Raw genomic sequence first — 20,646 nt, 5'->3', positions numbered from 1 at the left:
CTCTTCTAGAGATAGAGTACAAAGTAAGCCACTCTCACCAGGAATGGAAGAAAGTTTGTATTCGTGAATATCGAGGTACACGATCCGAATCTACAGGTGGAGATAATTTTATGCGACCTCCAACTAACATATCTGTATCAAAAACAATTCCTCAGAATAAAACATTAGCGATAAGAAGTATGTTTAAATACATGCCAGCAGTAGACCAAGCCTATTATAACTCTATATTGCCCAAATAGTTTTTGTTAATATGAATAATCGTTAAACTACAAATAAACTAACAAAACCAACAAGTTTAATTAGAAATTTACTTTAAGTTCAGTTACTAATTTAGAAGAAATACAAAGTTGTATGTTACTTTACTAGCAATCAAGTTTTTTCGTTACTGACACATAGTTGTATGTTTTTTTTTGATATTCTAAATCTAATTGAAAAATAATAATTTGATGAGAATTTTGGTCAAATATCAAATACTTTTACAATACAAAATATTATCCCAAATCCACAACAACGTGCGTTTCTTTGTTACGGCATAACAACAACCATATTTTTCATTTTCGATTTTCTCAAAACTGATTTAGCTGCACATAGAACAGTGTAACTCTAGGGCAGCGATGTATCTGTATCCATAAGTTTCTCAGCAACGGCTCTAACGTAGCAAAATGAAAAATCATTTTAAAAAGACTTTCGAAGTTTTATTTCTTCCAATTGTCAAAAACTTTTTATTTGTCACGGGGAAAATACCGTAAAGATTATTTGTATCGTGCGAATATCTATAGAAATTATCAGGGTTAGAAAAACTGTTAGCACAGCGACAACAGCCAAGCATTTGCTTTTTTTATAAGCTTTAATTTAACTTGGTCATCCCGCGCAAATCGCGGAAATTTCCAATCGATTTTAAACTGACTTCCCGACAAGTTAGAGACTTGAAATTTTCAGCATAGTTCCAATCACGATGATAATGCAATTTGAAATATAAATGAATTCCCCATATGGTCCAGGGGTCTTGATTCAAAGGCGGTCAAAAAATAGTAAGATTTATGGCTAACAGAGCGTAATTTGCCAAAGAACGTAAAACCACTATAAAATTGTTAAAGCTGCCGGCGCGCCGTGGCGGTAGTGTAGCAAAGCTATTTGTAGCAAATTCTAGACTCCAGATGTCGCCCCGCCAGAAGAAGTTAAATATTGCGCCTAAATATATGCCATGCTACAGCGGAAATGGACGACACGCCATTTCCTTAAATAAAATTAACTGCTGCTATATGTACATATGTATGTTTATACAAAACAAAAGCAAACAACATTTTGCTTGCCAAGTCTTCTGCTCTCTCTCATTGCAAGTTGAATTATTTTAATATCTATTGCAAAATTTTGTACATAAAATAAAATAACACTTTTTAATATACAACGCTTTTATAAATGGACTAAAAATTATAAAATAAAATAAAAATATTTTTTAAAAACAAGCTTTTATTTAACCTGTACAATCAAAGGAATAAAATGAAGTAGAGTAACAAAAGATTTTTTAGCAAGATAATTTCGTCAAAACTGCACTAAAATGAATAAAATAAAGTTACTAAAAGCCATTTAGTGAAAGGGGTTATTCAAACTTTAATGAAAATTACTAACAATTTGTAGTAATTTACTTCGTTTTTAAAAAAGCTTGTCGGCGAATTCAGCGTACATGTATAGTTGGTAAGGTATGTATGTATATGTATGTATGCAGAAATTTAAATGCCGGTTTGCTATTCGCGCGACAAGCTTTAGTACAAATTGTTAGTAATTTTCTCTAGAGTTTGAATAACCCCTTTCACTAAATGGCTTTTAGTAACTTTAACGAGACCTTAACTTATTTTATTTTATTCATTTTAGTGCAGTTTTGACAAAATTATCTTGCTAAAAAATCTTTTGTTACTCTACTTCATTTTATTCCTTTGATTGTACAGGTTAATAAATAAAAGCTTGTTTTTAAAAAATATTTTTTTTACATTATTTTATTTATAAATTGTTGCTTTGCTAGCCGGCAATTACAAGCACCTGATGAAGATCTTGCAGAAGCAATGAGCTTAGCCGACGACGCTTTAAAGGAATTTGAAGAAATGCGACTAGATGCAGAAAAAAACTTTAATTTGCTTTTCGAACACGTATAAGAAGTATGCACCAACCTAGGTACAGAAATCAAAGTACCGCGATACAGCAGTCGCCAAAAGAATCGCTTTAATGTGAAAACCGGAGACGCCGAGGCATACTATCGCAATGCTTTTTACATTCCCTTCCTTGATACATATATTGCTCATTTGAAAAGCCGGTTCCTAAACCATAAATCAGTTTTAAAAAATTTTAGTGTTTTGTTTCCAAAGTATGATTTTAACGAAAAAAAAACTGAAGAATTGTTTGCTTTCTATGAAAAAGTAATCGACGAGAATTAAAACCTACTTGAGAAATACAACATGTCAAGAAAGGCTCAACGGTCTAGCATCTATGAATATTCACAAAGATATAAATTTTTCAGTTGACGAAGTTCTATAAGAATTTTTCAAAAAACCACGAAAAATTTGAAAATTCTTCGTTTCATTGATTTATAAGTAAAAAGAAAAATTTAATGTGTTTAAAATTATCAAAATGTTTTATAAATAAAGCGAAAAATTGAATATATGATTTTAAAAATTCGTGTTTGAAACTTTATTACGCATACTTTCTTCTAAGGAGCCTTTTTTCTATACCCATATTAGTGAAATATTATTCTTTGACTTTAACCCCCAAACCCCCGACGACGAGCTCGCCATCGGATGAAAAGCGAGCAGACCACAAAAACAACTCGTATGTAGCACTAACTAAAATTGTAATACTTTTGCATTAAAACTACACCTCGTTCCAAAATAAAAACCTACTACAAGTTTTAACAATAAATTTTTTTGATTCAATTTTTGATTTTATAAAAATTTAGTTCATTCATTAACAAAAACAATATAAATCCAATTTAAAATTGTGTGCAATATTTTAAAAAAATCAGCAAGCTTTCCCAAAAACATCGGGAAAAACATCGATGTTTTAATTCGATACATCGAGCTTCCATCGATGTAATTTTTCGAAACATCGATAGTATCTTAAATATGATTGTATGTATGCCATTCTGGCATTACGCATATATGTATGTACATATAATACATATGGGTATTTCCTGGGTTACGGACGCGACATTCGTACGACTTTAGAGTTAAATAAATCATACGAAAACTGAAGTCACTTGTAAAAAAAATTGCTGTTGTGTAGCTTTTATACCGTCCTTTGGTTGACAAAAAACTAGGTGCGCTTGGAACACTGAAGTCGAGAAAATCGATGAAAAGTAGGGCATAACGGACGCGACAAAAAAAGAAGTGATTTCAGAGTACATGTTAAAACTAAGCAAAACTCAGCGAATCGTGTAAGGTTTTCCTTTATTAAACATTCTTTAAATAAAGTCTAATTATGGACCGTTACAACCAATTCATTTTTAATCAGAAGCAATTTGTTGTTGATTTAATTTTGAATTAAAATCTGGTAACGGACGCGACATATCGGACGCGACAGATTTTCCCCCCATACAATATTTTTACTAGTAACACATACTAAATTTAATTTTTTATTTAATTTTTTCAGTTCTTCCCTCCACAGTCTCCCGTTTTCAAAGCCTCTTTTCGCCATCTGAATGCGAAATATAAAGTTATAAAGCCGTTTAAATTCATTTACTTGCATTTTCGGTTTACCTTTTTTGGGAAATGCCCATATGTGTGTACGAAATTGGCGAATACTAAAAAAGCTTTATGTAAAAATCGGCAAGTGGAAAAAACTGAAACAAGCTGTTGGTTTTTTAACCCTAGAAGCCCAATCTACTTGAAAATTACGTAAAGCCCAAACATACTTCTTAGAGGCGTCGGTGACTTAAAAGACAACCTGTGAGCTAAAATATACTTATTTCTGCCCAATTTTTTTTTAAAGAATATTGATGTTGTGATATAAACTATTAATAAAACAAAGTCTTACTATTAAAACTACAATCACAATTATTTAAAACAACAAAGTATAACGGCACTTTTGTGTTCAAATTGAAAAAATCCCGATTCGCCTTTTTGACGCAGATTGGGCTTTTAGGGTTAACCGACTTCACAAAAAGGAGCAGGTTATCAATTCGTCGGAATATGTTTTTTTATGTATGTTACCGCATAACTTTAGCCCAGGTTAACCGATTTCTATAATTTACTTATATATTTTTTAAAGGAAAGGTGTTACCTCACAGGTGGTCCCATATTAATTTGGTTTAAATCTGATAATTTTATCATGAAGAAATTAACAATAATCTTAAATTTGTATATGAGAATTGAAGTTGGTTGCTGCTGCAATAGTTTTGGTTTACTAAAGGGAATGCATCCTGCTTACAGCGCTCTTACACGATATGTATTTGCATGTGTAAATGCTACTTTTTTGTATCTACTCGTATGCACATTATATTAGAACGTAACAGAAAAGTAGAATTTACATATGCAAATACATATCGTGTAAGAGCGCTATTAACAATGCAAAATTCTCTAAAGGAAATCTCTAAGGACACAAACTTACTCAAAAAATTGAGTATACGGGATTTCTTGTTAATATTCGCAATGTTTTTCGCATTAAATATTTTTTGTTAATTTTGTATTAAAACATGGCTTAGGGCCAATTTCAAATGCATATTTAAACGGCACTTAAGTTTAATTGTGGATTGTTGTTTGAATGTCATTTAGCTTTCGTTGGGTTTCAGATCAACTTTGTTTAAATATGCCAAACAATTGGCAGCACTGCTGCTTTTTCCTTGAAATTGTTGTTGCATTTGCTTGTTTGTTTACATTTTGTGCTGAACAGCTGATTGTATTTTGGTAGGATTTGGTGGGATTGATTAAACAACCTACCAATCCATATTGGTTGTTTGGTACAAAGACAGGGTTGCATATCTCATATTTAAATAGCCAATATTGGCCACTTAAGTGCAGATTAAATGTATGATTTGAAAATGAATAGTGGAAGTTAATCAACAATCTCTCCTTAAGTAGGCCATCTGAAATTGGGCCTTAGATTTTAACAAACACCATATAATCCAAGTTTCAACCTTCGTACGAAATTTATGAGTATTTGCAGTTTCATCAAAATTGCAAACTTTTTAATGAGTAATTAAAAAAATCCAGTACATATTTGTACGGTTTATAGCCCCTTCAATTTTAGTATAATAATGTGCAAATCTTAAATTTCTTAGTCCTGGTGGATTTTTGATTTTTTTGCTGACGGTGCTACGCATTTTCTTCCATATAAAACAAATTTTGAGCATACTCTAAGGTAGCAAAATTTTACTTATCCATGTCTCATTACAAACAAAAATATAAAAAGCATCTACAAATCATCATGCATATGGATATGTATGTATGTATGTACATACATGTCTAAATTAAACAGCTCTGAAAACGTAGCATTGCGCATCAGGAAAATAACAAAATAGGTGTTTACTCGTACGCCTAACTATCTAAAGTTTTAGAAAACTTTTACTGGTTTTGCGTTCTCGTACCCCAAAAACTTGCAAAGTAGGGGAAATTGAGAGAGCAAAATGTGAAAGAGAGCTGCAAATTTCTGCTGGAAAAATTTTTCCCAGCGAAAACTTGCAAGTAAGAAAATCAGCTGATCACAAACACATGTTTGTATATAAACAAAAGAAAATATGGCCTTTTTGAGTTATTTATTGCAAATTTTATTATTTAATGCTAGTATATAACTAAAAAGTGCGTAAATTTAATAAGCACAACGTTTGTTGAATTTACTTTTCGTTAATTTGCTATTAATCTCCAGTTTGTTTACTTTAGTGCGTGCTGACTATGGTTGCCGTATGACATTTTTCGTTTGTACCATAAATTTCCTTTAAATATACCAAAATAGATTTAAATGAAGCATTCTGAAATGTTTTTTTGCTGAAGTTTTCGGTTTTGGTAGGTTGATTGTTGAAATTAAAATTTTATAATTTTAAACCTACTCTATTACATTATTTTGGATCAAAGATGGGTGTTTGGAGGAGATACTCTTGTTTTTAATGCGTCACTATGTGATATCAGAAATAATTATGAGAAAACTAACTTATTCATTCCGATATAATTAATTCGTATTTTAAAAACGTTTTTCTTAACCAAAACTATTCAATTGTATAAAATGCCAAATCGGGGGAAAATGCACCAAGCAGAAAATAAATTGCCAAATTAATCACCAGTGGCAACTGTGCAAGTGAACAGCTGTTTCGAAGGTTGCAAGTTTTTGCAAATTTTGCGTTCTCGTACTTCTGTTGATATTTCGTCTCTTTGAGAGCGAATGCTGCTAAATTCTCAGAACTTTTTCTGCTGGAGAATTTTGTCCTCTCAATACGAGTACACACCTAAAGATTGCCAAGTGCTGCCTGCTGCAGCAGCACATGACTGCCTGCAAAACATTCGCCACAATCGAAACATTTACTAGCTTACTCGTTCACTCATGGATGGACATGGCCGATCGATGAACGTAAGTATTCAGTCAGAGAGAGACAAGAGACTGCTCTTATTGCTCTCTTATTTCGCTGTGAATATTCACCACGTTGTACACTAGCTTCTATGAATTGAATGAGCAGTACACTCACATTCGACTAAGTCGTGTAAATGCTAGAAATGAATGTCGCATGCAGGGTTCTCATGTTTAACACAGAGAATATTTAGGGTATTCACAGTTTACTTCTAAAGTTAAAAAGTGGTAACTTTAACAAGATAACACACTCGAACTGTGAGCAACCCTTACGTTTAAATAAAGTATTAAGTTGATCAACAATACCACGCATTGCTAGACCGTTTGCCTTTCACGCGTTTGTGTTTAGAGAGCATCAACAAACCACATGCATATTTCCCTCTATTCTCTCTTCTCTTTTTTATACTCAGCTAGCACAGCGCAAAAAAAAGAACCTTTGCCAGCTTCACCGCGGAAACACAATGCCGGCGAACGGCGAACTCACCACAGCGAAATTACCGCTGTCAAAATTAGAATACCCATCGGCATATGAAATTGAACACAGCAAAAGCGAAATGCGAAGTTCGCACGGCGGCGTTTCGTGGCGATAGATTTATTTCTTTCGCTCTGCCGGGCGATGGCGGCAGTACATGCCAAAGGTGGCCATATGTTTTTTTACTTTCAAAGATTTAGAAGAAAACACTTGTAACCCGAATTATTTTTGATGGCATGAAAAATACAGTGATCGATTCGTTAAATCTGGCTAAAAATAAAATAATTTAAGGGGGAATCCCTTGCTTTATATTTATGTTTGTTATCATTTCATCATTTCTAAATATAGTTTCGTTTTTCAAAATATGGTCACCTAACTTATAAGTACGACGAAGTGGTATCAGTTGTTTTCGCTACCGCTCTAATTCTGTTAAAGTAGGCGAAATAGCAGGGCGAACGGTGAACGACGGCATCGCCCAATTCTGCGAACTTCGCCGTTCGCCGGATATTGTGTTTCAAGCATCAGGCAGGCGCAAAGCGAAACTTATGTACAAGCAGCGCTGCGCCCAAAGCGAAATTCATGTATGTATGTACAAGCAGCGATAGATGCCAGTTTAACACAAAACATAAACATGAGACAAAGTCGAGTAATTTTACCCAAAAGTGTTATCTCAAATTAGTATGGGAACCAACAACAAACAAAGTTGCCACATGGTAAAATGTTTTAAAGTTACCAGGTGGCAAAATTAACACAGTAGATAATATAGAACTGTGAGCACCCTAAATGTTTTAAAGTTACCAGGTGGCAAAATTAACACAGTAGATAATAGGTGCGTTCGTTTAAAATCTTCAACAGAAACCAACCAACTGCCAAATTCCGGCGAAATGTTATCTGTTCGCTCACGAGAGAGAAATATCCAAAATAGTACGCGAACAGAAAATTTGCAGAAACTTGCAAGTTAGACGAACAGCTGATATAATTTTTGTTTACATACAAAAGTGTAAAATTTAAAACGTACGAAAAGTCATCGCAAAGTGTTATACTGACACAGTTTATTGATTAAACAAATAACTACTTATTTCTTACAAGTTTAATTAGTCGCATTTTGTAATTTTTATCTTCCAAACCATCAAATTAAATTTTGTGATTTGCGTAAATGCCAACCAGCTGTTTTTGATCAGCTGTTTCCCTGTTGGCAAATTGCTGTTGGCAAAAATTTTTCCAACAGAAACTAACAGCTTCCCCTCAAAATGAAATGTCACTTTGCTCTCTCAATTTCCCCTACTTTGCAAGTTTTTTGCGTACGCGAACGCAAAAACCTGTAAGTTTTGGTTAAACATGAACAATTAACAGCTACGCGAACGAACCTAATATTGAACTGTGAGCACCCTAAATGAGTTTTCTCCGGAACTATCTTCCACCGGTAATGATTTTTGAGGGCTTTGTTTTCTCCTGAAAAGTATTTATTATTAAGATATATTACATAAATCTATTCTACAACAAAACTGTATATTGTTTGTCTGTTTGAACTCCTAATCTCCGGAACTGTTGAATGGATTTTCATGGGGCTTTAACTGGTATACAGAGAGTGACCTCGGACGTAACCTAGGGTATAAAAAAATGATATCAAACAAGGGGGCGTAGCACCTCCCATACGCGTGACATTTGTAATCAGCCATAACTTCGAAACCGTACGTCACATGACTTTGAAATTTGGTGTGTTGACATACATATCAACGGTAGATGCTTATTGTAAAGTAGATATACTTTTGTAAAAGGGGCGTGGCTCATCCTATAGGTGTGAAATTTTTAATTAGCCATAACTTCGGAATCATACGTCACATTAATTTGAATTTCCGCTCTGCACCGTATAATATACTTTTGCACAAAAAAGGTGCCGACAGATGGCGCTGGAGTCGAAATATTAAGAGAACCCGTCTTTATGGTATGACCTGGATTAACGGGTATTAACTTTATGATAAGAAGTACTTCTGCAAAAAAAGGGACCCAAAACATAGATAGCGCTGAAATCATGATATTTAGATGATCACCTACAAATTTACATTTTAGATGACTTAATAAGATACCATTCTTTAAGTGTGCATACAAAGAAGCGCAAAATTGCTTCAGCTCCACAGATATCCTAGGCACATCAACGGGTCATGGTATATCAAGAAGAAGTGTGCTGAATTAGAGAGAACACGGTAGGAATATTAAGGGGCCCGTTTGAACGGGAAAACTCTTTCATCCTGTGGAACAGCAGTATTATATGAGAAGATTACGCACTCTCGGCTAACCTTGTAATACTTGCAGACATCTCACAGAAGGAAATAAGAGCTCTTAGTAAGGTTCTGCTCTTCAGTCCTTTCAACCTAAACTAATCAATTATATAAATAGGCAATCATGTTTCCTTTACACACCTTTTGCGGCTAAACTATACCTCCAAGGTATAGAAAGGTATCTTGATGCTAATGTGGAGGCAATTTTTTAAATTTCAAATTAGTTTAACATAAAGCGAAAAAATCAATTCAAAAGTGACACCACTACTAATGCCGTACATGTGCATGGTTGGAGCGGAAATGCCTCCTAAATGTATGCTTTAATATTGATACTGAATTACTGAAACGTGCTAAGCAGCAGTTTAGGAATAAGATGTATGTACATATGTATTAGAGGTCTACATCGGAAGATATTTGGCTTCACATTGAAGTTTTCTAACGAATACGCTTCCTTCTCTTCCCCTCACTGAGAGCGCGGATAGTGAAGAGAAGTATAGTCGCTAAGCATCGAGTAACTAAGTAAAGTACACTTAGGTCTCTTTTTATGCGGATTTTTTTATGCGGATTTGAATTTACGCGGTTTTTTAAACCATTACTTCGCAGTAGCGATTTTTCTTTTTTAAGAGTTTTTATTACTTTTTTCAGTGTGTGATAGACAACGCTTCTGATAAATAATTTGTCTTTGTATTTTTACATTACACTGTGGAACAAATTCAGGTGAGCAAAAGTTAGGTCGATTCTGAGAAAGAGGGGTGAAAATAGAGGCAAAATTAGATTCCGTATCGCGGCGTTTTTTTATGTTAGTTCGAATTTTTTTTAAATCGACATTCGAACTTTGCAGTCAAATGCCGATTTTCAGAATATTGTTTATATGGTTTTTTGGCTATAACTCGTCGACTAATTGATATTTTTTCAATGTGTTAAAGCCAAATTATTGCTAGAGACCTGTGCAACAATTTGTTGGTTGCAGTGCTTCCTAGTCGCTGCCTAGGACACAATTAGCGCATTATTGCGCCATTTTGATGCACTTCTCGCGGGGGATAAATATCTTGTCTATGCACTTCCTATGTTGCTAGGTCGAACCATTTCGACTCTCTAATGAATCTGCCGATTTCGCTAATGGTAGCTCCTGATAGGTCGGTTAGTTCTGCTACTAGATGTTTCCCTAACGTCTTGTGTCTAATGTTCGAAAGGCCTGGACTTTCACACAGGAAATGCTGGACACTTTCTTCGCTATCTTCTAGTTGACAGCTGCGGCAAATCATATGTGCATCAATTAAAATAAAAAAAAATTGATTTAGAAAATTTTTGTATTGCTTATGAAGCAAAATGTTGGAAATTTATTTTTCATGCTTTTTGAACATATTTTCCACAAAACTAAGTCTTTTTTGCTTTCTGTTTGATCTATAATATGCTTCTCAGTTTCTTCAATAAATTTCATTAGAAAAGAAAACAATCATAATACAAAACTTGCGTTTTCCAGCTTAATATTAATTTACTTCTCATTTCTTATGTACCAATTTTTTCAGTGTTGGTTTTGAAGAAACATTGAAAAAGAAATTATAAAAATATGGAAAAAAATATAATTTTGAAATGTTAGTTATGAAAAGTTTTAAGTAAAAAAATTAAATAAATTAAATTAATGGTTCGGCCAGTTGCCGTTTAGCAGGCGGCTGTGGATCAACATCACTGCTCTCCCGAATATCTTGGTCATCGTCATCATCATCAGAAAGGTCGATAATTTCGTCCAACAGATATTCTGGAATTTCATCTTTGTCTTCCCCTTCTTCCTCTTTTTCCTCTTCTTCAAAGGTGTTTTTATACCACCAACAAATTTCAGCGAGTATTGCATCTGGAGATTTCTTTCCTCTCTACCTGAAACGAAAATAGTTTTCAATCGTTAACATGTTTAAATTGTGCACTCTGACAAAGATATTAGAAAAATCTAGGAATTCAAAATATGCACACTCTATAGTTACCTTATTTCAAATGGAAGCGCAGTTTGGTGATAGCGTTCGCCTTGCTCATCAGATTCAGTTGGCAACTGTTGAGCGAGTTGATCAAGATGCTGATGCAAGAGATGAATTTTGTACGACATATTAACCCCAATTTCATCGAAAGCTGTCAACATGTTTGCAACAGATTGCCTGTAGTTGTCTTTGCGTTCTTTACCCAAAAGTCCTTTAATGTCTGCTTTCAATGCGAGCCATGCATTTAATTCTCGGTCTGTCAGAACTTGTTCAAAATCTTGACGACTCATTAGTTTCCGTATGTCGGGACCACTAACAACCCCTTCCTGAATTTTGGCGTTACTTAGTCTTGGGAAAATGTATTTTAAGCGGTTGAATACTGCTGGTCTTTTTGTGATACATTTCAAAAAAAATTTAGCAATGCCAAGTTTAATGTGGAGTAACGGCAACAAAATTTTCATTTCAGGAACAAGACTTTCGTTTAGCCTATTGTCCTTAGGCCATTTCCGTCCAATGCGACTATTCCAGTTATGCTGTTTGTACTGGTTTCTTCCTTTAATACCTTCTACGTATCGTGAATCCCAAACGCACAAAAAACACGGATATTTTGGACGGCCAGATGCTGTTAAGCCTGTAATCAATGAAACTATTTTGAGGTGGCAGCAAATACGCCACTGGTGTTCGTTATATTTGACTACTCCCAGTGTTTCAAATTATCGAAATTTTCACTAGTGTCAGTGCTATACGCAATTGGAATAGAAGGCATTCCATTCGTCTTGTGCAAAAGCACAACTTTTAAGCTGATTAGTGAACTATCGATGAATAAACGCCAATCATCTTTTTTATAGGTTAACCCTATCGTCTCCATTAACTTTTCGATATCGTTGCAATAAGCGAAATTTTTTGCATCATTCACATGAACTTTTCTAACTCTTTTTGGCGTTTTCGATATGCTGTTACTTTGGTACCTTTCGCCACCAAATTATTTCCTTTCAAAAATGAAGCCAGTTGTTCTGATTTTTTCTGAGTCAAACACAAAATTGCAACAATTGCATCCAATTGCTTTTGTGTGATGTTTCATAGGATGTACCTTCACCAGAGTCGTATTCTGAGAATAAATGCATGGATATAGCAGCGGCGGTTGTAGTACTGATATCTGTTTGAAGATCAATGCTTCGGTATGTTGGTACTGGAACGAATTCTGAGTGCGGTAATGGTTATTGGACACTTGGCACTGCTACATAAGTTTTATTCTTTGCTTTCTTTCTATTCAAAGTTTTATGGTGGTTGATACATCCATAGCAATTTTCTTGTTGATGCGGGCTGTTGTCTAACCACATCATTGGTATACCAAACGGCATAGCCTTCTACTTTTCACTTTTCCATTGCATAACACTTGAATAGCAATTAAAGCAAACTTTTTAGGGGCATAGTTTACGTCAGTGATAAACTCTTGCGAGAAATATTGTTTATAGGCTTCCAAAAAACAATCACTCGCATTGCCACATTTTTCATCGCTTGCTATTAAACGTCCACAAACATTACAAAAATGATCCATTTTACATTTTGGTTCCGACATTTTTAATACAATATATGTATATTTTACAATGTTGGTTTTGTTATTTTTATGAAACGGATGCACTTAACTTAAATCACTCACAAAATGAAATAAGTTCCAAAAAAATTTATCGCTAATTTTATCACGACCGAGCGAAAATTAAAAGACATCAGCTTCGGCTGAGTTTCGAGTCTTAACTGAATCTTTATTTTTGATATTAGTTCGCTTGCACGAAATAAATAAAAATCGCTACCTGTGCGGTGGTTGGAAACAAAAAAGCGGAAGACGAGGAAAAAGAGGAAGAAGGGGAAGAAATTTATTGCATTTGACTGCAAAGTTCGAAGGTCGATAAAAAAAAAAATCGAACTAACATAAACAAACGCCGCGATACGGGTCTTCTAATTTAGCCTCTATTTTCACCCCTCACTCTCAGAATCGACCTAACTTTTTCTAACCTGAATTTGTTCCACAGTGTAATAATAATAATAACACAGGTCTGCAAAAAAATGGGTTCGGAATGTTCTATAAAAGTGTAGTGTCATTTCCGAACTATTTTTTTGCGTAGAATCCGAATCCGGGGTTTAAATTGCTCTATCACGTCAGGACTTTGAGATATCCTAACCTAAAAGTGCAAAAAACGCTGTTTTTGCCCATTTTTGAGGTTATGTAGCTACGAAGATTTTGCTCTTCATAAAAAAGTAGACGTGGTATTTTAAAGTATAAGTCTTCCTCTTTTAAATGCCGTTAAGTTTGCTCAAATATCTTAATTTTTCACTGAGATATCGCATTTTTTTGTGCGACTATGTAATCGACCGTATCACGTCTCATGTTATCTCAATGGATTTTCGAATATCGAAAAATTCACAAACATGGAAACTTCAAAATGCGATATCTCAGTGAAAAATAAAGATATTTAAGCAAACTCAACGGCATTTAAAAAAGGAAGACTTATACTTTAAAATACCACGTTTACTTTTTTATGAAGAGCAAAATCTGCGTAGCTACATAACCTCAAAAATGGGCAAAAACAGCGTTTTTGCACATTTAGGTTAGGACATCTCAAAATCCTGACGTGATAGAGCAATTTAAACCACGGATTCGGATTCTACGCGAAAAATTACTTCGAAAATGACCCTACACTTTCCTAGAACAAAACGTTGTTGACCTGTGTAATAGATTGGCGCTTACACATATCGCCGGCTTAGAGTGTAAACCTGCTAAATCCGTTTTTGGCAAAATTGACCTTTTGATGCAGTTCGAAGGAGTAGGCGATTCCGCAGTGGGCAAGCAAAAAAAGACGTCAATATAAAATATAATTGTCAAAAGTTGTTTGATGAGTAAAGCTGCTAAATAAAATCAGTTCAAATTCAACTGCTAAATCCAACATATTGTGCTTCTGTCGCTCGATTATTGTTCTGTCTTAGAGTATTACTTTATGCGTTTAAGCCAAGGTAATAGCCAGCGAATAAGCTTTAATTTTGTATATCTCAAGGAAATTATTGTTACTTGTGGAACGAAACAGAAGGAAGATTAAATGCAGAAGAGTTTTCCAGCGTGTGGGTAGATTTGATAGAGAAAAATGTAGTACCAAATAATAGTTCCGGGGAGCCAATTACAGTAATTTTTTATAGCGACGAATGCACATATCAAAACTGAGACTGTATTATGGCTAATGCTTTGTTATCCACAGCTATAAATAACAATATCATTATTGAGCAAAAGTTTCTTGAAGTGTTTCCATTCCACTATCGAACGAGCACTTAAGAAAAGAGATATCCATGTTCCTGCAGAATACGTTGAAGTATGTAGATTAGCTAGAAAAAATCCAAAACCATATGAGGTAACTAATCTTAGTTACACGTTCTTTAAAAGCTTTAACACAGTTCAATTCTTTAATAGCATTCGTCCCGGTCGCGGCAAAGGTGCTGCTACACCAAGTGGCGACATACATTTCAAACTAAATCAGTGTTTGCATTATTCAACTTTGCGTTCAACAATTGCGTTCAACTCAACGCAGGGTTGCACGAACAAAAAGTTGAATGGCTAAATGTTGGCTGGCGACCAACTTTGTTGAAAGCGATTAGTGGAAAGGCCATTCAACCAAAAGTTGAATGCAAAGTTGAACAATGCAAACACCTTTTTATGGCGAATATTTTGATATTTTTTCATATTTTGATATTTTTAGCCATTCAACTTTTTTTTCGTGCAACCCTGCGCTGAGTTGAACGCAAATGTTGAACGCAAAATTGAACAATGCAAACACACTTTAAGATTTTCCAACGAATGGCAAGTTATACCGCAAAGAAAATCCCCAGTAGCTGTGTCCTTGCCGTTTTCTCACTTTCCGAATTTATACGAGAGTAGGCGTATTATTGCTCGCAGAAAGTATGAGATCTCCAGTATTTCAAACGATTACTTCCTGAAGATTGCCACACCTACTATGACAATTTACCTCATGATTGAATAATATGTATCATACTTTCTGGCATTATTGAGTTCCTACTTAAATTATCTCATATGTGGACTTTGTACTATTAATTGGAGAGAGGAGTACTTCACGTATAGTTAATAATATGTGTATTATAAACGGCCTATTTTTGTTGCAATAAACGGAAGAATAAATCTGTTGTATTATTTTATATATATAATTGTTTTTATCTATGGAATCCTATTTTAATTAACATTTAAATTGAGCTCGTAATCACAAAAAATAAAATAGAAACAATTTTATTCATACAAAAAATTTGCTAAATCCACTTAAATTTTGAAAATACAAAAATTAAAACCTGCTAAGTTAGAAATTCGCCAATAAAACCATAAAAACGTAATTTTTTTCATTCGTTCTGGATTAGGGCCATAGAACGTCGCTCGATTCACAAACTATATGTAGGATTTGCCCCTTAGACTAAGATTTAAAGATATATTTAGTTTTTTGCTTCTACAGTAAAATATGTTTTTTGGTCGTTAGCAGGTTTACACTCTGATGCGACTTTGTACTATTAAATTATTATTATTAATTTATTGGCGAATTTCTAACTTAGCAGGTTTTAGCTTATGTATTTTCAAAATTGAAGTGGATTTAGCAGGTTTTTTATATGAATAAAATTGCTTCTATTTTATTTTTTGTGATTACGAGCTCAATTTAAATGTTAATTAAAATAGGATTCCATAGATAAAAACAACCATATATATAAAATAATACAACAGATTTATTCTTCCGTTTATTGCAACAAAAATAGGCAGTTTATAATACACATATTATTAACTATACGTGAAGTACTCCTCTCTCCAAATAATGTTAGTGTTTGGCCGAGCTTCTCCTCCAATTTGTGGTGTGCGCTTTGATGTTGTCACACAATGTTGTCTTACATAATTCATGTATTTATTGTGGAATTTTTTTTTTTGTGTTAAAATACAGATAAAACTTTATTTATTTCATTTATGTTCAGTTTTACATGGAAGTGTTGAAGTGAAGTAATAAATAGTTTTTTTTTGCTCAATAATGCCTCACTGGATTTTTTATGCGGGTTTTTAGAATTTTTTACATGGAGTATCCGAATTTATGCGGTTTTAGAAAATGCTGGAACGCATCCCCCGTTTTTGTATGAAAGTAAAGAACTTTTTTATGCGGATTTTTTTTATGCGGCTTTCTGAGGAACGCATGTACCGCATAAAAAGAGACCTATGTAAGTGTACTCGACAAAAATATGTTCTGACAAAGAGAGGTACATAAAAGAGGATTACTACGTTGTGAAACTTCCGCAAGTAAAAGGTTCCTTCATGTGCAATTTTCAAGTATTTTAAGAAGACTTCGTTTGAGAGCATAATTTTTATGTAAGAAATATGATATGTCTCGTGCACATAAAATATATTTACGTTTCTTTTCATATGTTTTTATATATATACAGGTATATATGTACATACATACATACGTTTGAGTTTCTTTAAGGTATTTTTATGTCATATCTACCCTCATACTACATCAAATTTAAATAATGAAACGCAATTTTGAAGGTCAGCTTTACCGCATTCGGAAATAAATGCAAATTTTTACATAGGGTTGCCATCTGTCTGAAAACAAAGTGAATAAAATATTTAAGTGGCGTAAAATTTTGCAACGCTTTTATAGAACCAAAAGGCATTTCAGTGCACTTTTATCTAGAGGTAATATTTTTAGTAGGGTTGCCAATACAATATAGAGATTTCCGGGATTCTTGGGACTTGTCGATATAATAATCGATACTTTTATCGGGGTTGTTATCGAATTTTTCATCGATAATTTTATCGACTTTGTTATCGATAATTTATCGATTGTGTTATTGATTATTCAACGATTTTGATATCGACTATTTATCGATTTTGTTATCGATATTATTATCGATTTTTTTATCGATATTTTTATCGATTTTTGTTATAGATTTTGTCATCAATTATTTATCGATTTTGTTATCGATATTTTATAACTTTTTTTAACGATTGTGCTACCAATATTATTATCGATTTTGTTATCGAAATTTGCAACGAAGTTTGTTATCGATATTTTTATGGGTTTTTTTATTGCATCAATTCACCCTGTACCTCTAAAAAAGTTCTTACTTCTAAAAATAACACCTAGGACCTTAATTTGACATATAATTTTTTTAAATTCGAAAGAACTGTGCAGATCTGATCTCCTTCACAAAAAATTGCTTCACTTATTCGAACACGCATATTTTAATGCATAAATATGTGTGTATTTCATTTACCGCACTCCCTTAATTTATTTGAAATTGACGTTTTAAACGGGTGGCAACAATCCTACATATTTATTAGAGATGGAGCCTTTTCAAACCAATTTATAGTAATACCCATACTCTAATAACTGATCTAACTTATTAAATAATTTTAGTAACAGGTGGCAACACTTAAAAAAAATAAACCTTAGTAAACATCTACAGGCCAAGCGCTTTAATATCACGCCTCATTTTTGGAAATCGAACGAATGCAAAGCTGATCCCATTCAAAAAAAAAAATGTCTTCGCGTGTTATATCTATTTAAGTAGAATCCAAATCCATAAAGAGAACATAAAATTTCACGTGCAGTTTGACCTTCCTATGTGAAGTTTCCGAATACTACGTTCAGGTTTAGTGATACTTAAGTATGTGAGCATAGCGGAACACGTATTTGGTGAAGGAAAGCGCCGTCGAGTAACATCGTTCAGGTACGCTCATTTGGGATGTTCTCTACTTTTGTATCCTTTTTTTTTAGGTACCGCAAAAATGTGTTCCTATTTTTCGATTGAATGTGAGAAGTGCAGCTTAGCTGGGAACTTTGCAGCCCTCTAGTATATATGTATGTACATGATTAGATTAGACTCAAACAAGGAGGAAGGTAAAGTGGAGTATGGAGAAGAAGAAAGGGATAAATACAGAAATTAAAATAAAAGTAAAGAAACCTAAATATGCAGACAAAGGGGAAGGAAAATTTAAATACCTAACCTAATAACAATGGTGGGGGTGAATATGTAAATGAAGAAAAGAATGGAAATATTTAGATCAGGATAAAGGAAAAGATAAAGATGAAGGCCAAGACGAGGAAGAAGATGAAGATGAAGATGAAGATGAAGATGAAGATGAAGATGAAGATAAGCATAAAGATCATAACCCCTTAACTTAACTTAACTCATCCCAACTCATCTCAACTCCGCTTAAAAACATACTCCACCTGGACTCACCACACATTTATTTACCCCACCTTAACTCCCCACACCTATATCCACCACTACTTCACTCCCCACACCTAAATCCACCCCACCTTAATTCCCCACACCTAAATCCACCGCACCTAAATTCACCACACCTCAACTCACCACAGCTAAATTCACCACACCTAAAATCACCACAGCTCTTAAGCCCACCACACCTGAATTCATAACACCGTAACTCCCTCACACAATTACACCACACCGCAACTCAGCACACTCAATTTTACCACATGACATGATATCACTTGATGTGGCATCAATTACAACATCATTTGGCATAAGTGAACCAAAATAAACAAGATTTTTAATCTTGAAGACCCCAAGCATATTGCAATATAATGATGTTTCCATATATTTTTTGGTTTTTGGTATCTTATCTTATATACGAATAGGCAATCATGTTTTCTTTTCACCCCTTTTATGGCTTAATTATACCTCAAAGGTGTGAATAATTATGTATCATTAGAAAGGTGCATCAAAATACATGTGCAGACAATTTTTTAAATTTCAAATTGGGTTAACATAAAGCGAAAAAATCAATTCAAAAGTGACAATACTAATGCCGTACACGTACATGGTTGGGGCGGAAATACCTTCTAAATTTTTGCTTTAATACTGATATTGAATTAAAGAAATCTGCTAAGCACCAGTTTAGGAATCAGATTTATGAAGATTAAGATTCATGCAAGGAAGAAGGTAAAGGTGAATATGTAGAAGAAGAAAGGGATAAAGGCAAAGATTATCGGCGAATTCAGCGTACTTGCATAATTGGTTAGGTATGTGTGTATATGTATGTATGCAGATATTTAAATGCCGGTTTGCTATTCGCGCGACAAGCCTTTTTTAAAAACGAAGTAAATTAGTACAAATTGTTAGTAATTTTCATAAGAGTTTGAATAACTCCTTTCACTAAATGGCTTTTAGTAACTTTAACGAGACCTTAACTTATTTTATTTTATTAATTTTAGTGCAGTTTTGACCAAATTTTCTTGCTAAAAAATCTTTTGTTACACTACTTCATTTTATTCCTTTGATTATACAGGTTAAATAAAGGCTTGTTTCTAAAAAATATATTTTTTACATTATTTTATTTTTACATTACAAACCGTTTTTTCAAAGCAACGCTATTTTTTTATTTGTCAACGCAAAAGTTCTTATATGGAGTTGCGAAGAAAGCCAGGCATTTGCTAGTAGCTTAAAAATTTACCTTATGGTCGTCTCCGCGAAGACGACACCACAGGTAAAAAAAAGAAATCATAGGTTGCGTTTAAATCTGTGACAACAGTAAACCATTAGCAGTTAGCATTTGGAATAATTCTTTAGAAAACTATTATCGATTTAGTTTTCACTATTTACTCTATACTGTTATAAATGCAACCGACTATTCTCTACTATCGCGACAATCTCTGATGTAGTATTTTCTCAGCAAGTGTTCAAGGCATTTCTCGTGTATTTAAGGTGACAATGCAAATAATAATTATCCAAAGAGAAAGTACACCTCGTGGACTTTAAAACAGTGCTGAGTTATTAAAAAAATACATTTATGGTGAGAAGTTTTCAGCTTTCAAAGAAATGCTTATTCGATTTCCCACCCGTCACAGCCAAAATGTTTTGTTTTTCAAACCTTACTTTGCAAATACGAAAGCTTCCCATCATTTAAATAAGGTCCTTGATACTTATCCGATAAACGGTTACGGTTACGGAGAAATTACTAAAAGTTCGTGCAAAAACGAGTTAAAATGTTCCACCCGTCAGGTTGGAATGCCCCTGCAAACATTGAGGTTATCGATTAGAGAATGTTTGGAGAACTAGCCACAATCTGCAATCTCAAACGTTAGAGAACGAGTCGAAAAACTATTGAGAATCATAGCGATCTCAACAAACATGGGACATAGTTCTCGACTCAAGAAAATATTAATTCTCTAATCGAATTGTAATGTTGATCTCTAGTGGGTTTCGAATGTGAATTTCAAACTGCTGTTTTGCTTTATTAAATAAAACGCTTTGTTTGTAAAATTTGTATTAAATGTATTCGCAATAAAATAATAATGAAATATTTGAGCTTAAAAATAATTTATGA

General features: G+C 33.8%; 1 long non-coding RNA gene across 1 annotated transcript; it reads left to right on the top strand.

The window, feature by feature from the left end:
• Window positions 1-1,261: 1,261 nt before the first annotated feature.
• Window positions 1,262-20,630, top strand: LOC108363567 (uncharacterized). The gene is made up of 3 exons (XR_001847635.1): window positions 1,262-1,272; window positions 5,606-5,613; window positions 20,407-20,630. It is a non-coding gene; the product is annotated as an uncharacterized LOC108363567 (long non-coding RNA).
• Window positions 20,631-20,646: the final 16 nt, after the last annotated feature.

Source organism: Rhagoletis zephyria, unplaced genomic scaffold, assembly GCF_001687245.7.
Source record: "Rhagoletis zephyria isolate East Lansing unplaced genomic scaffold, Rhagoletis_zephyria_1.1 Rzeph_scaffold_01307, whole genome shotgun sequence".
Lineage (NCBI taxonomy): Eukaryota > Metazoa > Arthropoda > Insecta > Diptera > Tephritidae > Rhagoletis > Rhagoletis zephyria.
Note: the sequence above shows the minus strand (reverse complement) of the source record. Positions and strands in the feature narration are given on the sequence as shown.